Consider the following 16,356-nt stretch of genomic DNA (forward strand, 5'->3'; position numbering starts at 1 on the left):
AACATGAATGGCTAGCCTTTGAAGGTTTGGTGTTTGAGCACCATAATATTCCCACTACAAATTTACAAATAATTAATTTAAAAAATTATGTGCTAAGTATGACTTTGTAGTATTAATTTCAACTAAGTCTTGCTTTGACATGCAATGAACATCTCCACAAGGCTAGTGAGATCTTCTAAGGATAGCTTTATGATGTTCAAATCATCACCACAAGCATAGACACCATCAAGTTGATGCATATCAATGAAGAAGCGATAATTGAACTTATATGCTTACCTATGATATATGATGCGCTATGAGCACACTTAAACAAGTATAGAAGATTATATTGATTACTTATTATCACAAGCTGAGAATTAGGCTATTCAAATAATGCTGCTCTCCCTCTCTTCTCAAAGGGCTTGGTGGGTTTTCTTGCAACCATCTTAAAATCACGTCTGTAGCAAGCCCATAACATATAATCCCGCTGACATCAGATAAAGAAAAACCAAATTTTAATTGCATATACATATAAATTAATTTGATGGTAGACTTCATTAAGCCTGGCTAGTTGGTTGTTAAAGAAGAAGAGTGTCTGGTGGGTTTTCTTGCAACCATCTTAAAATCACGTCTGTAGCAAGCCCATAACATATAATCCCGCTGACATCAGATAAAGAAAAACCAAATTTTAATTGCATATACATATAAATTAATTTGATGGTAGACTTCATTAAGCCTGGCTAGTTGGTTGTTAAAGAAGAAGAGTGTCTTGCGATTCAATTCTTTGCATCTTATATTAAATTATGATGATGGTCCGTTGGCTTTTAAGCCATAGTTGAAATAAACATGCTATGCACATTTACCTCTTGATGTTCATATAAATGATATGTTAGTTTGCACTTGAGGCTAATGCCATTGTTTCCAGGATGTATTTCAAGTATCAAAATTTGCTGAATTAGGCTTAAGAAGCTTATAACAATAGTCTAATAGCAATATGATGGAAGGTTCTAGGAAGCTATTACAGTTGACTTGTACATTGACACAAAATTAACATAAAGTACTCTTAATTTGGCTATATAGCCCACTGAATTTTTAATACGAAAGTATATTATAATTTTGTGTAGTTTTAATCACCTTACCAATACACATTTGTAAATATAAAGAACATATATATGTACATATGTGCACTTATATGTGTTCTTCATATATGGACATGTATATATATTAGATGTAATCATATGTCCACTTATATATGTATTGATTAAGTAATTAAAACAATATTTGATAGCAATAATATTACTAACTATCAATAACACTTACGAAATTAAAGGATTATGAGGATACTTTTGAGACAGAGGTTAATCCAACTGCTTAGTCCTTCAAGTGTCAGTTTGAATTGCACAGTACAGAATTGACACACAGATAATATGCATAAAGTAATTAACAGTACATCACAAAATCATATAGGCCAGAAAGATATGTCTTTATTGCACTCAGTAATGGATATACAATCAACATCTCTTCTTCATTATATACTACTCGGTTGGTTGGCGGGAATGCAAACTGCCGAAACTACCAACTACCTTCGGAAAAGTACCCATTACATGCTAGATTATGCTAACAACTAAGTTTTTATTTAATGACGACATAATTGCCGTCTAAAAAAGAAGTCGTCTTCCAGACGACTACAAAAAATGGGGCTAAACAAAAAACTACTGTTGAGAGGTGGGATGAGAGGACGTCCTTGGAGTGGTGGTGGAATTGAAAGCCTACGCTGAAGTTGTTGAAGTTGTGCCATGTGATGCCGTAGGTCACGCTCGGCCACCAACTGATGCTCGCGGGCTTTATTTACCATGTGTGCTGCCTCCAGTAGATCCTTGCCTTTCTGTTTCACTTGGCGTGTCAAGGATGCCACCTTATCCTTCAATGTTGTTATCTGAACACTCTGCTTTGACACACAGGTCGCCTAGGAGGCGATTGTCTCCTCCAGCTTAGCTCGGATTTGTTTCTCCACGGTAGCAAGTTCTGCACGTTTGTCTAACTCCTATTGGAGTCCCAATAGCCACTTCCGTCGTAGCGGCCTGTTTTGCTTGGGCCCGCCTCATCTGGAAAAATAGTTTCTTGTAGGAACTTTCCATATCCTGGAAGGTAAGGCCCAACGCTCCTTGGTCCTTCTTGCATGATGTGCCCCTACCGCCAAGTGGTGACCATCTACTCAGTCTCTGCCCTCGGCCAGCCTTGCTGGGTGAAGTGTCGATCGAACTCCTCCGGGCACCCTCTCCTCATAAACTCCAGCAGCTTCCCAACCTCTGGAACGGCTCCTGCGTCTACCCGTAGAGCCATGTCGGCAATACCTCATGTTACCTGGGTAAACCCCTCCAACTCTGTCAAGAACCATCGAATGGACCCTACTAGATCCTGCAGGTCGGGTCGTGAAATATGAAGGTCCATATCTAGATCATCCCCCATTGGAGGTGGCTCTGTATCAGGCAACTTACGGTCCCCAGACTCGGTACTCTCATTCTCCAAATGAATCACATCATGCACGTTCTCCTTTTCCTGTCCCTCTGTGCTTGACGCCTACCCAATGCTCCCAACTGCTTCCTCTATGATCTAACCAACTGCCATGGTGCATGGCGAAGGGGGTGGAGGTACGTGTGGTGCCAGTGCAAATTGGTCCAGCCAATTATCCAAGGATGCGTCCACATCCGACCCTTGGCCTGTCTCCTCCGTCAGCAAGACATCCAGTATGCCTGGCTCCTATACTAGCCTGCCATCAGTAGGGATCTTCCCCTGTACGGTATTATTGTGAGGTATTCACACATCGCCCCATCGCAAATGGGGACCCCCATTTTTCGCTTTTTAGGGTTAGTCCTTCTCGTTTTCTAGGTTGTCTTAGAGTCTTTTCTATTAATCTTTGCATTGAAGGGAAACAGTTTCTCAAGTAGCTAGAGGGTTCATCAAGTTAGGGTGGTCTCCTGAGGTTGGGGTAAAGACAGTCAGTTGTCAAGGCTTTTGAAATGAATGACTTGTATCTTGTTTGCAGGGTTATAATTGAAATGAGGAACTAAGAAAATCAAGTGAGTTGAGTATGATAGGTAAATAGAATGACTCCTTTGTATCATGCCTAGGTTTTTTGTGTTATCTGATCATACTTCTAGTTGCAAGCACAAGCCTTGGTTGTTTGAATGGTGTCCTCCTTGAATTTTTGCATTTAGCTTCCGTACCTTGCCAAGGGTCAAGAGCGAACTTTGTCTTTGAGTCCCATCCTCCCGAAGGTCATTGAGCGAAATTTTCGATCTTGACCTTGTCCTTTCAAAAGATATCGAGCGAGTTTTGTCTATCATGCTTTGTCCTTCCAAAGGACGTTGAGCAAAATTCTCACTTCTTAACTTCGTCCTTACCTTGGTCCAAGAGCGAACTGCACTTTGGGTCTTGTCCTTACTAAGGACATGGAGCGAAATCCTCATCTAGGTCATGGAGCGGTGATGCGGTGCCTTGTGTCAACTTCTTTATCTCACTCAAATGACTTAACCGGTTTCCAACTTCAATGGCTTAACCAAACATGACTCAGGGGTTCAACACACCTATGACACCCTGACACAAGATTCCACATACCCAAGTTAACCGGTTCAGTCCCCAATACACCAAAATAGCACTTAACCTGTTTATTCCTACTAGCCCTTCAAACCGGTATTTGCACATAACTCAAAAACTTTCCAAAACACTTAACCAACAAATTACATTTCCTGAAACCCTTTTGGGAGTACAATAACATATGTCAAAATCAGGTATGACTCCTTTGGACAAATTGTATGTACCAGCACCCTGCAACTTTCCAACTAGGCCCAATTAGCCCACTTTTCCAAAGCAACTACCAACATATCGACTCCCCTCAATTCCAAACCTTGAAACAGTCTTAATAAATGTCACCAAACATCAGATTTTCCAGGTTTCATGAGGTGCCATGCCATTCTACCCAACCGAACACTTAACCCTTGTTTTTAGGAACCCAAACCTAGGGTTTTCACAATCTCTCACTTCCGGTCACTTCTAGACCCAACCAAAGGATCCAACACCATTAAAATGACTTGTGTAGACATAATCCATCATCAAATGCTGCCCTCATTCAATGAAAACTCTCAGACTAATACATGGCACCGGTTATGCTCTTTGTCAACTTATGACTCATCACTCCTAAGGTATCCTCCTTAGGCATTTATGTTCTCTCCTGCATTCTCAAAGTTAGAAACACTTATCTTACAATGTATCAGACCCATTCCACAAGCCACAGTACTTACATAATGCAGAATGGGTCAGATTTACAAAATGACTCTCAAAACCCCTCTTAAACTGTCAACTACAACAGTTTATAGAACAGTCAAAAATAAATTGATCAAATTTGAATAAAACTATATGCCACCAATTGGAAAAGGAAGGTAAGTCAATGGAGATTCATAACAAATCAAAAGATAATGTCTTTCGATGCCTCTTGGTATGGAAAACCATCCAAACTCAGACTGGTAGCGTTAGAATCCAGAGGGAATTTTCAGAACTTCAATGCTTTATTGCCTTTTATCATCAAATTACAAATCTTCCTCTCTTTTCTTCGAGGGAATGGGACATATTTATATCCCAGCAACCTATTAAACCGACTCAACCACCTTTTAAACTCCATGTAACCGTCAGAGACATAAAACTGCCCTTTTACGAAGAAAAGTTGCTCATGACAATATTTGTCAAAAATGACAACTTTCAACATTTTGCTAAACCATGACCTTAAACACATTTAAATAGGTCCAAATAGACATGAAAGGACTGTTGGAACCAACTCTTACATTATTACATCAATTTGACCCATTTTGACTCATTTGCATAATATTGGCCAAATCAGGACCTTCCTAGAACCAACTAGACAACTTGATTACATGAATGGTCAAATGACCTTATTACAATGCTATTGGTCTCATTAGACCTTATTTGACACAAGAAACCATCTAGAACTCAAATTGTTCATATTTGACCCCATATAGGTCATTGGAATCAGGAGGTACACTTGGTTCACTTGGTGCTCCTGCACCAAGCGGGCTTCTTCACTTAGTCATGTATCTTCCATCAACTTAGACCTTGTCTTTGGAGAGATCATGAACCGAGACTTGATAGGGCTTGTCCTCCTCAAGGTTGGCGAGCGAATTTTCAATGATAAGTCTTGTCCTTACTAAGGACATAGAGCGAGATCCTCCTTTAGGTCATGGAGCAAGTTTTCAGTTATAAGGCTTGTCCTTAGAAAGGACATAGAGCGAATTATGTCTTGAGTCTTGTCCTTAGGCTGGTCACCAAGCCAGCTTGATCATATAAGTCCTATCTTTAGGCCGGTCATAGAGCGAGTTTCACCTATCTTGACTTTGTCCTTGCTGATCTGTATGCCTTGTCTTTGCTGATGCTTGACCGAACCTGATCATGTCCTTAGAATGATCATAGAGCGAACTTTAGTGAATGTCTTAGAGAAAACTTTGTTATGCCTCGTCCTTACCTTGGTCCAAGAGCGAAGTTAATCATTTTGAGCCTGTCCTTAGGGAGGTCAGAGAGCGAAATTTGCACTTTAGGGCCTGTCTCTGCTAAGGATAGAGAGCGAAGTTTTATTATAGGTCCCATCCTCATCAAGGACACTGAGCGAAATACATTATATGTCTTGTCCTTAGGCTGGTCATGGAGCAAATTCAATCATTATAGGGCCTGTCCTTAGGAAGGACGTAGAGCGAACTCCTTGTCTTAATCTTGATCCCCAAGTAAATTGAAACAACTTAATGAGAGTGTACCTTGCAAAGGTTTTGGAGTGAAAATGTTGATATAGGACCCGTCCTTAGAAAGGACAAAGAGTGAACTTCACATCTTAACCTTGTCCTTACCAAGGACAATGAGCGAAATTGAAACAAGTTAATGAGAGTGTACCTTGCAAAGGTTTTGGAGCGAAAATGTTGATATAGGACCCGTCCTTAGAAAGGACAAAGAGCGAACTTCACATCTTAACCTCGTCCTTACCAAGGACAGTGAGCGAGCTGCATTTTAGGGCCTGTCCTTGCTAAGGACATAGAGCGAAACACCTACCTTAATCGCCCAAAGGACATGAAATGAATTGATTCAAAGTCCATGTACCTTGCAGCTTGTCTAGAGCGAATTTTATGAAATCATGTACCTTGCTGATGATTGAAGGCGAGTTTTATCAAATGATGTACCTCACACTCCTAGAGCATACTTACCTAATTGATGTACCTTAGGAGGGTCTAGAGCGAAATTCTTTGAAGATATATACAATGCCTCCTAATTCAATCGAATTGCACCTATAGCATGTACTTTTGATTAAATGGGAGTTTGAAAAAGGCTATAAATCATGTGTGTTTGATACTTATTTGTTTATTTTGCAGAAAATGAGGAAAGAAATGAAGAGAATCACGTTGGAGGAGGATCAAAATAAGTTTCCTAAAGAGAAAGTGTCAACATCAAGATCAAGCTGCAAGGAAGATATCCTCAAGGAGACTTCATGAACGAGCACAAGTAGATGACTACACAAAAAACATTTACTAATGCAAGAGAAAGATCTACAACAACATGCAAAGGGAAGGCTTCATTTACAAGCACAAAATACCTAAAGAGGAATCTCGATTCTCACCACACCCTAGAGGCATGAACAGATCAAAGAAGTGTTAAGGAGAAATCATACAATCACTCCAAGGCAAGCAAGCGAGGATGAAAGAATGACTTAGTTACGTCAATGCTTCCCATCACCACTACTTCGAGCGAGCTTGAAATGTTGAGTATCAAGAGACATCTCTCAACATCCCTTCATGGTGATGAATCAAGTCTACAAGTGCAGGTTAAAGGTGGCATCCTTGTCATCATCCTAGTCACCATTCACCAATCAGGGAAGGTCTATCTCAGCATGTCTTGATGCAATGTGCCTGACTCACTAGTGATGGCACAAACTCCGAGGCACCTACCCTTGATATCTATTGGTCCACACATACTGAATGTAATTTTCTCATTGGCTAAGGAGAGTTTGTTGTAATTAACCCTAATTAGGGTTTTTATTGTAAAATCTTGGCCATTGATGGAGAATCAATCTTGGCCATTCATTGTAAATGAGCTCTCTATAAAAGCTCAAACTCTTCATTTGTAAAGGTTAATAGTGAATAGTTGGAGAATAGTTAGCTAATATTGAGTAGAATAGAATAATAGAAGAATAGTAATTAGAATAGAAGTAGATTAGGAGAGGGAAGAATTGTTGGTATGACTTGTAAATGAGATACTCTTTTCATTGAACTTATGGTGAAATTTGTTATTTCAACAAGCCTCATGGTTCTACTTCTCAATTTATTTTCATGTTGATTAGATTGAATGGAAGAAGTTGTTGAATGTATTCATGTGGAATCCGCTTAGTCCATATCACCAGCCTCTTACTGATGGTAAGTGCGCCTTGTGTGGTCAACTGTAATGATATGCGCTTAACTTTGAATCGTTCTACATTCATTGTTTATGCATTAACTTGAATGGTGATCAATGTTTGATGGTATTGATTCGAACATCTTTGAAATGTCCTTAGAAGATTACATTGGGCTTGTGTTAAATTGTTCAAGTTGATGGTGAGACCTCGCTCGGTAGGATTCCATATAGTCATTCATCCATGTTTTTATATTCTTAGGATTAGAATAGACTTTCTCAAACCCTACCTCTTTTGCTCTTTTTTATCTTCCAATTGAGTAGATAGGACCTAAGTTCCAGCAAATCAAGCATTCAAGCATTCAAATGTAAGTCCCCTTATGATTCCAGCATAATCACATCAAACCAACTAAGCTTATCCACACGTAGTGACCCTACATACATGAACCTTGGAGTTGTCTCGAATGATCCTTAAGCTAATCTTTAGCATTCGAGAGATTTTGTTCAAGAGAGGATAAGATGTATTTTATTTTGTGTTTGCATGTGCGTAAAAAGCACATCAACAGGTACCATCGACAACATCTTCTTGTACTACCCCGCTAGCTGTAGGGGTCATGGCCGTAGCTGTCTGCAGGTGTAGGGCTCCTTCAACCAAGTGAACTACCCCTCCAATCGTCGATGCAACCTGTGGAAGGGATACACGTACTTGTGCCAGTGGTGTCCCTTCAGGTACTTTCTTGAATAGTATGCCCACAGGCGTGGCTTCCCCATGGGGGGCGTGGCAACTGTAAGTGACTGTGGCAATTTCGGGGCAGCAAACTTGACCCGTGCTACTGTGGGGTCACCTGCTGCCGTGTGTGTACTTCCCCTTCTGCCATGGCCCCTTCCTCGTCCTCACCTCGTGCATGGGCTTCGACGCCTTCAACTTCCTCAACCTCCTTCGAGTCACCACCATGAGGTGCCATCCTGAACCCGTCATCACCACTTCGGCTTTCAAAATCCTTAGTGTCCTCTTCCTCGACGTCTGTATCCTCATTTGAAGTTTCTTCATCCACCTCCTGTCTCCTTTTCTTCTTGGCCTGCTAGTTGGTCTCACTTTCGAGGGTGTCCCAATGGACCCAATAATACATTGCTGGCTTGTTCGGCTCAACCCGATGTTGTGGCTGAAATTTATCCCACTTCTCCGAGGGTACCTGCATACGTACGACCTCCAGGAATATGGGAATTGCGTGATGGCACATATAGAAAGTTTTATGTTCTAGTGACAGGAAGTCATGAATTCTGTCAGAAAGTAATTGCGACCAATTGTACACCTTACCCACGTTGATGCCGTTCATGAGAGCTATCATGGAAATCGCAATGTCGGAAGTCTGACTTGCTCTCGTAAGCCTGCTTTTGACATGATCAATCAGGCACCGCCAGTCTGCATTGGCAATGAAGGAACGCTTCAGTCCCCTGGTATTGCTGCTACTCCACAGACTACCCCATTCTGTAGTGGTCAAGTCGCTGCGGCAAACCAACTTTAGCAGGAATTCCTTTCTTTCTCTTGTGAGCTTAGTTGGCTTCATGGCTGATTCCCCTCTGTTTGGAATACCAAAGACTCACCGAAAGTCGGATGGCTTGAATGAGATGGTAATGGTGCAATCCTTGTACTGCACAATGGATTTCTGATTGCGGGAATCATACCCTGCCACCATAATTCGCAGAACTGGCTCAAATTCCTTGGTGTTGAATATGGGCATTTGGATTGCATGGGTGACTTCTGCCTTCTTGAGCGAGTTCTTCAACTCATAATCCACCGGTGTTTTGTCCCACCAACTGCAGCACTCACTTCCTGTCACACTTTCGAAGGTTAAGGTGGCAACAGTCACTTTCTCCTTGTCGCGTTGCACCCTCGGCCTTACTCTAGACTTTTTACTGTTACTTGCGTCTGCCATTCTAATTGCCTTTGTTGCCTGTGTTGAACCTGCTAGACTTTTTGCTGTTCCTACCTGCTCTTGACTGTTATTATAACGACCCGAATCCCTAGCGCGATTGGGGTCTCCCCAAGTTGTTCTCACCATGGTGCTGTACATCTTCAATTCTTCACCATGCAGACTCCCTCTAGCCAGTTTTGTATGGACTTCCTGTAGTCTTGTACGGATATGGTCAAATCATCCTCGCAGGCTTTCTCATCTAGTACATAATTGTTGCCCCGTACAATGATGCCGCTACTGGATCATATGGATTTCAGTATTTAATGCTTCCAACTCATCCGTATGGTGTTGGTGTATACCTTGTCGGCTTGCCCTGTTGCTTCCGTACAATGCTGTACGAAGACACCTTCTGCTCACCCTGCTGATTCTATACGGGGTCGTACGAATTCTTTTGCTCACCCTGCTGATTTTGTACGGGGTCATACGACAACTTCGGTTCCCCTTGTTGATTTCGTACGGGGTCGTATGAAGACTTTTCCGACCTCCTCTGTGTTCCTCGTACAACAAATTTGCTTGTTGCGTGGCCTATGGTTCCCGTACAAATCCGTACGGAGGTTCTTCTACTTGATATTTTTGATGTCGTGCCAAATTATCACTTGTATTGTCCCTTCGAATTCCTACATTCGTACAACTACCCTTGCATCCTCCAGCTCGTACGGTACCATACAACTTGACTCCTCTTGCTCGTACGTATTTGTACGATCCTGCCCTCATTTTTCCCTTCTCTATTTCACCGGTCACTTCGCTATAGCCTCCTGATCTGTTCTCTTTGCTTGGTTTGGCCGGGTATAGGTATTTATAGATTTCCTCTAGTTTCAGGGTTAGGGTATATGCTTTTAATTTTTTATAAAATAATCTTCTTTTCACCACATGAATTTTTTCTTTCACAAACTTTATAATATTTCCCCTTTGTTTTAATTTTTTCATATTCCCTAACCCTTCCCTTTTAATTTTGAATACTTGCCTTGCTTTTGTTTTTAATATTCTGCTTTTAAAATAGTTTTTTAATATTTTTACTTGGCAAGACTTTTTAAATTGTAGCCTTTGTACCTTTAATTTACTGCGGAGCTTGTCAATTTGCTTCCTTTGGTTGCTTTTTCTGTCGCCTCCTTATACCACCTTTTCTTTTGGAGCTCGTATTGTCTTCTTCTATTTATGCAACTTGGCTTTTTGCACTCGACGTTTCACCCCTTTCCTCAGTGTTACTCTATTGCCAATTCCTTCCTTCCTTCCTTATCTTCTTGCTCGGTCCTTCTTCTGCATCATTCTCCTGATCTAGGTCTTGCATTTTCCTTTTTACCCCAGTGGGATCTCCCTCAGGTCTCACTTTGATTTTAGAGTCATGTAGCCACGTGCACACATACGGTGGCCTTCTGTAACATTCCTCCGAGCAACACGTACCCACATATTCTAGGTCTAAGATTTTATCAAGTAGTGGTGCCGGTCCCACTCCCTTGTAGCGTCCGTCTACATATTGTCCCCCGTACTGTTGGTACCATGTCACCTTTTTGCCATCCACCTAAGGTGGGCCCGCAGGGTTAGGGATTAACCGATAGAGTGAATTGGGGCTTGCTTCCTGCTTGCCAGGATGTGATGCTATTACAAACAAATCCTCAGCCTTTAGTACCATTTTCAAACATGGTCCTAGAGTTGCGCCGTACTCCTCTAGGTCTACTTCTTCTAAGTTGACTAGCTCTTCCTCCTTCACGACGTGTTCCTCCTTCCTTCTTGCTTCCGCTTCCTTGTCAATGTCATAAGCAATGTAACCCTCATGAGGTCCTTCATACGGGCCCCTTCTTCTGCAGTGTTCAGTGAGCCTTATCCACACAGCCGGATCATCGAAGAATGCATTTGTATGGTGCTTATGAATTCGAGGCACTGTGATGCCTTCGACTTGCTTTGGCACCAACCTTTCTTCTATGAACGCGAATGGTTTGGCCCAATCTTCATCATGTCTGTAAGGCTCTGCAGCGACCACAGGATCTTCTACTTCCTTACTCCTTCCAATGGTCTAGTCTCCCTTCGTCGCGTACCTCGACATGTTGATTGATAGGATTGGTTTATCACGTTCCCAATACAGTTTCAACTTCGAGCTATTTACAGGGTCGCGTATTGGGTTATTATCCAGGGTGGAAAGCTTTACTACTCCATCTTTCCCCACTTCTCTGATTTTATAGGGCCCCAACCAACGAACTTTGAACTTACCGGGTCGAAGTTCGTTATAGCCGTTATACTTTAGAACCAACTGGCCGGGATAAAAGTTCGTCCGTCAGAGATGTTTGTCGTGCCAGTACTTCCGTCGGCGTTGGGCCACTTCCGTTGCCCACTGCGCCATCATCCGACGCTCATCTAACTTGGTGAGATTCATAAGACGGGCATTTAGACTCTCCTTGTCTCCTAGCCAGTTGTCTACAACAATTCGTAGGCTTGGTATGGTGTATTCTACCGACACCACGGCTTCCTGGTTGTACATAAGTTGGAACGAGGTGTGCCCCATCACCTTGTATGTTGTATGGTACGCCCAGAGTACCGCGGAAAGATGCTCCCGCAGTCCTCCTGTTCCACTTAACATGACTTATAAATAATGGATATGAGTATCTTGTTTGTAGCTTCGGCTTGACCATTTGCTCGGGGATAGCACAAAATGGATAGATTGTGGAAGATTTTAAACTTTGTCGTCATCATCTGAATGACCTGGTTAACAAAGTGAACTTCTCAATCACCTGTAATCTGAATGGAATCCCGAACCTGGTCACAATTTGCTCGTATAGGAACCTTGCTGTAAGCACGACAGTGTTGTCTGGGAGAGCTCTCGCTTCGACCCACTTGATGAGATATTCGGTGGCCATGACAATGTACCGGCACTTGTGCGTATTGCTCACTTTCAAAGGCCCTACAAAATCCATTCCCCATCTTTCCAACTGTTCCTGTGGTTGAGAGGGAAATAGGGACATGAAATCCTGCTTCAATGGTTTTCTCGTACGTTGACATATATCACATCCCACAACCCATTCTCGTGCATCATTATGAAGGGTTGGCCACCACAACCCTGCCAATAGTACCTTCCGTGCGGTGGCATCAGGTCTCATGTGGCCTCCTGCTAGTCTGTCATGAGCTTCCTTTAGTACACTCATAATTTCTTCCTGCATCACACATCTTCGCAGGATTTGGTCCAGTCCCATCTTGTATAGTAGGACATTAATCAGTTGAAAGGTTTTACTTTTCAGTGCCAGCTTACGCCATTGCCTTGGTGGCATGTCTCGTGGAAATGTCGAGGTGGACAGGTACTCGCTAATGCTCTCGTACCAGGGAAGTAGTATGGCTATTTGGAACAAGTGGGCGTCTGGAAAATCCTTATTTACTCCTTCCGCAGCTCTTCGGATTTGATCCCTGATAGTTGGTCCGCAATGACACGACTCTTCTTGGGTCGTACTATGATGGTGAAGGTGAACTCCTGAAGTAATAACAGCCACAGGCTTACTCGTCCTTGGATTATTGGCTTATTCATCAAATACATCAAGGCCTGATGATCCACATAAAAGGTGAATGGTGTTGCAAGGAGATAATAGCGGAACTTCTGTATGGAGTACACCATTCCAAGTGCCTCCCTCTCTGTCGTGCTATAGTTCCGTTTGGCCTTGGAAAGCAGTTGGCTGGTGAAGAAAATGGGGTGGTCCAATCCTTGTACGTCCACCTGGGCCAAGGTGGCACAATTGACATAGTTGGAGGCGTCGACATGGACGTGGAACTCCTTGTCCCAGTCAGGATCAGGTCTCATGTGGCCTCCTGCTAGTCTGTCACGAGCTTCCTTTAGTACACTCATAATTTCTTCCTGCATCACACATCTTCGCAGGATTTGGTCCGGTCCCATCTTGTATAGTAGGACATTGATTAGTTGAAAGGTTTTACTTTTCAGTGCCAACTTACGCCGTTGCCTTGGTGGCATGTCTCGTGGAAATGTCGAGATGGACAGGTACTCGCCAATGCTCTCGTACCAGGGAAGTAGTACGGCTATTTGGAACAAGTGGGCGTTTGGAAAATCCTTATTTACTCCTTCCGTGGCTCTTTGGATTTGATCCTTGATAGTTGGTCCGCAATGACATGACTCTTCTTGGGCTGTACTACGATGGTGAAGGTGAACTCTTGAAGTAATAATAGCCACGGGCTTACCCGTCCCTGGATTATTGGCTTATTCACCAAATACATCAAGGCCTGATGATCCACATAAAAGGTGAATGGTGTTGCAAGGAGATAATAGCGGAACTTCTGTATGGAGTACACCATTCCAAGTGCCTCCCTCTCTGTCGTGCTATAGTTCCGTTTGGCCTTGGAAAGCAGTTGGCTGGTGAAGAAAATGGGGTGGTCCAATCCTTGTATGTCCACCTGGGCCAGGGTGGCACAATTGGCATAGTTGGAGGCGTGGACGTGGACGTGGAACTCCTTGTCCCAGTTAGGGTACGCTAGGATTGGTGCACTCACCAATCGAGTTTTTTAGCTCTTTGAAGGCTTCTTCTTGCGCCGTTCCCCACTCGAACGGTTCTCCCTTTCTTGTGAGCTTGTCCAAGAGATAGGAGACTTGTGCAAAATTCTTAATAAATCTTCTATAGTACTTGACATGTCTGAGGAAGGATTTTACTCCCGTGACATCCACTGTACTTTCCATGTTCGCAATCACCCCTACCTTGTTGGGGTCCGTCCTCAACCCTTCCTTGCACACAATGTGCCCCAGTAGCTTACCTTGTGGTAACATGAATCGACATTTCTTGGAATTTAGGGCCAGTCGGGCCCGTCGACATCTCTCCATGCACTCCCTGAGTGCATTCAAATGGGTTTCCTGCTTACTGTAGATAGGCCAGTCATCAAGGAATGCCTTGAAGCTTCCAACCGACATCCCGTAAAAAATGTGCAATATGATCCACTAGAAGGTGGTGAGAGCATTACACAGGCCAAAGGGCATCCGATTGTACGCATATACTCCGTCCTCCACTATAAATGTTGTTTTCAGCTTGTCTTCTTCTGCAATGCTGATCTGGTTATATTTGGAAAATCCGTCCAGAAACAAGTATATCTCGTGGCCAGCCACCTCTTCCAAAATACTGTCAGAGAATGGAATTGGGAAGGGATCTTTAATTGTTACGACATTTAGGTAGCGAAAATCAACATATATCTTGATCTGATTTGCTTCTTTCTTCACGGAGATAATGAGATCCAATCACTGGTTCCCACTTTAAAGATGATGCCAGCCTCCAGCATCTTCTCAATTTCTTCATTCACCTTTGCTGCATAATTCTTATTCATTCTGTATGGCCTCCGTATGGGTTGGGCGCCAGGTACTAGGGGTATTTTGTGTACGCACAGTTCTGGAGTTATTCCCTTCAAGTCTCTGTACGTCCATACGAACACATCCTTGTATTCCAGAAAAAATTTTAAACGTTGCCACTTTCAGTATGGGGTTCCAATCGTCCCCAACCAAGATCACCTTTGGGTTGTCATCATCCCCCAAGTTGACTTTCTTCACATTGGATTCATCGTACTTGATGGCTTTATCCTATTCAAACAAGTGCGTAGGTGTATCATCCACTTGTGCGACACCCTCACAGTACTCCCCGTACTCTGGAGGGAAAGTTGTGTTCTTCGTAGCATCACCTGACTCCTCAATCTCACCTATTTGTAGCATGTGGCAATCAGGGTGAGACACTTCATAGTCTTCCATCTGCCAGTGGAAGAGTTTGACCGAAGAGCTAGTTTAGTCCTCTGAGCATCCCTCCAATTCTAATACCCCTTCGTTGTTGGGTTCCATCTTTTCCCTGCCATCTTGTGAACCCCATTCCCAATTATGCGAGTCATCTGAGTCGGAATCAGATGATGCCAGTTCCTCGCTTACCGCTTGGTTCTTCATGTCAATCACATATTTATGCCCTTCACTTTCGATGGAGAGTGTGTTCCTCTTCTAGTTATGATTTTCCTTCACCATGATCAACCAACCTCTTCCAAGGAGGGCATCATAGGCCTTTCTCTCCAATGGGATGACCACAACCCTTTGTGCCATGAGCATTCCTAGGGGTTTGATGCCATGTTGGTCGACACCGACAAGGTGGAATGTTGGTGGCTAGAGGTTTGGTTTGCCGAGATCCCTCCATGTCTCTTCTGGTAGTACGTTCACTCCGGAGCTGCCATTGACAATGGTATTCGTTAGTTTCCGTCCCATGATCTCCATTTCCACTACCGTTGGCTTCCGACCAATACTTATAGCAAGAAGCATGGGATCCGCGGTAGATGTGCCAGGTAGTTCTCCTGTCGATAGGTCCGTGGCAGTCCTGCTAGATGATTTCGTCGTTGACTGGTTACATTCTTGGCTGATAGTGTTATTACCGACTACATTTGTGAGAGCCATCTTCGACTGCAGCATTGTTTGCAGAAGGTCAGATACCCGTACAGGTATGGTGGCTTGCAACATTTGTTTGATTATAGTTCTCTCAGATTTTGACCGGAGTGGGGTAGTGGCAACGTTATGTGAGGCCCGCTGTTTCTCTGCCATCGCTAGTTCGACATCAGCCTTTGCGTCCCGGAGCCTTTCTTTCTTCGTTCGGGGATCAGGGTACACAACCTTTTTGCTTTGTAATCTTGTAATTGCCAGTACCTCCTCGTCTGGCTCTTTGACGTCCAACATATTTATCCCCTTCTGTTTTGGGCAGTCAGGGTCCTCATGGTTCCCAAGACTGCACCACTTACACAACAAATTGCCATTGTTGTTTCTGTTTTGACACTCTCGAGCAAAGTGACCCCATTCATTACATTTGCGGCATTGAATCATAGGTCGCCCTTTTGCATCGTACTAGATTTTACTCCTTGGCATGTTGGTATTGGACCGATTATTCCCTCGCCAATTGTTGCGATATCCCCCTGGTGAAGCATCGAAGTTTGCTAGTTTGGGTGGTGTGGCTAGCGGAGTGACTTGCTTCGA

At 43.2% G+C, this 16,356-nt stretch overlaps 1 protein-coding gene across 2 annotated transcripts in view; it reads left to right on the forward strand.

The window, feature by feature from the left end:
• LOC131073008 (DEAD-box ATP-dependent RNA helicase 16-like) overlaps positions 1–16,356 on the forward strand; it is a 155,907-nt gene that overhangs the window by 46,483 nt on the left and 93,068 nt on the right. The gene's annotated exons all lie outside the window — the stretch shown is intronic.

Source organism: Cryptomeria japonica, chromosome 6 (genome assembly GCF_030272615.1).
Source record: "Cryptomeria japonica chromosome 6, Sugi_1.0, whole genome shotgun sequence".
Classification (NCBI taxonomy): Eukaryota; Viridiplantae; Streptophyta; class Pinopsida; order Cupressales; family Cupressaceae; genus Cryptomeria; species Cryptomeria japonica.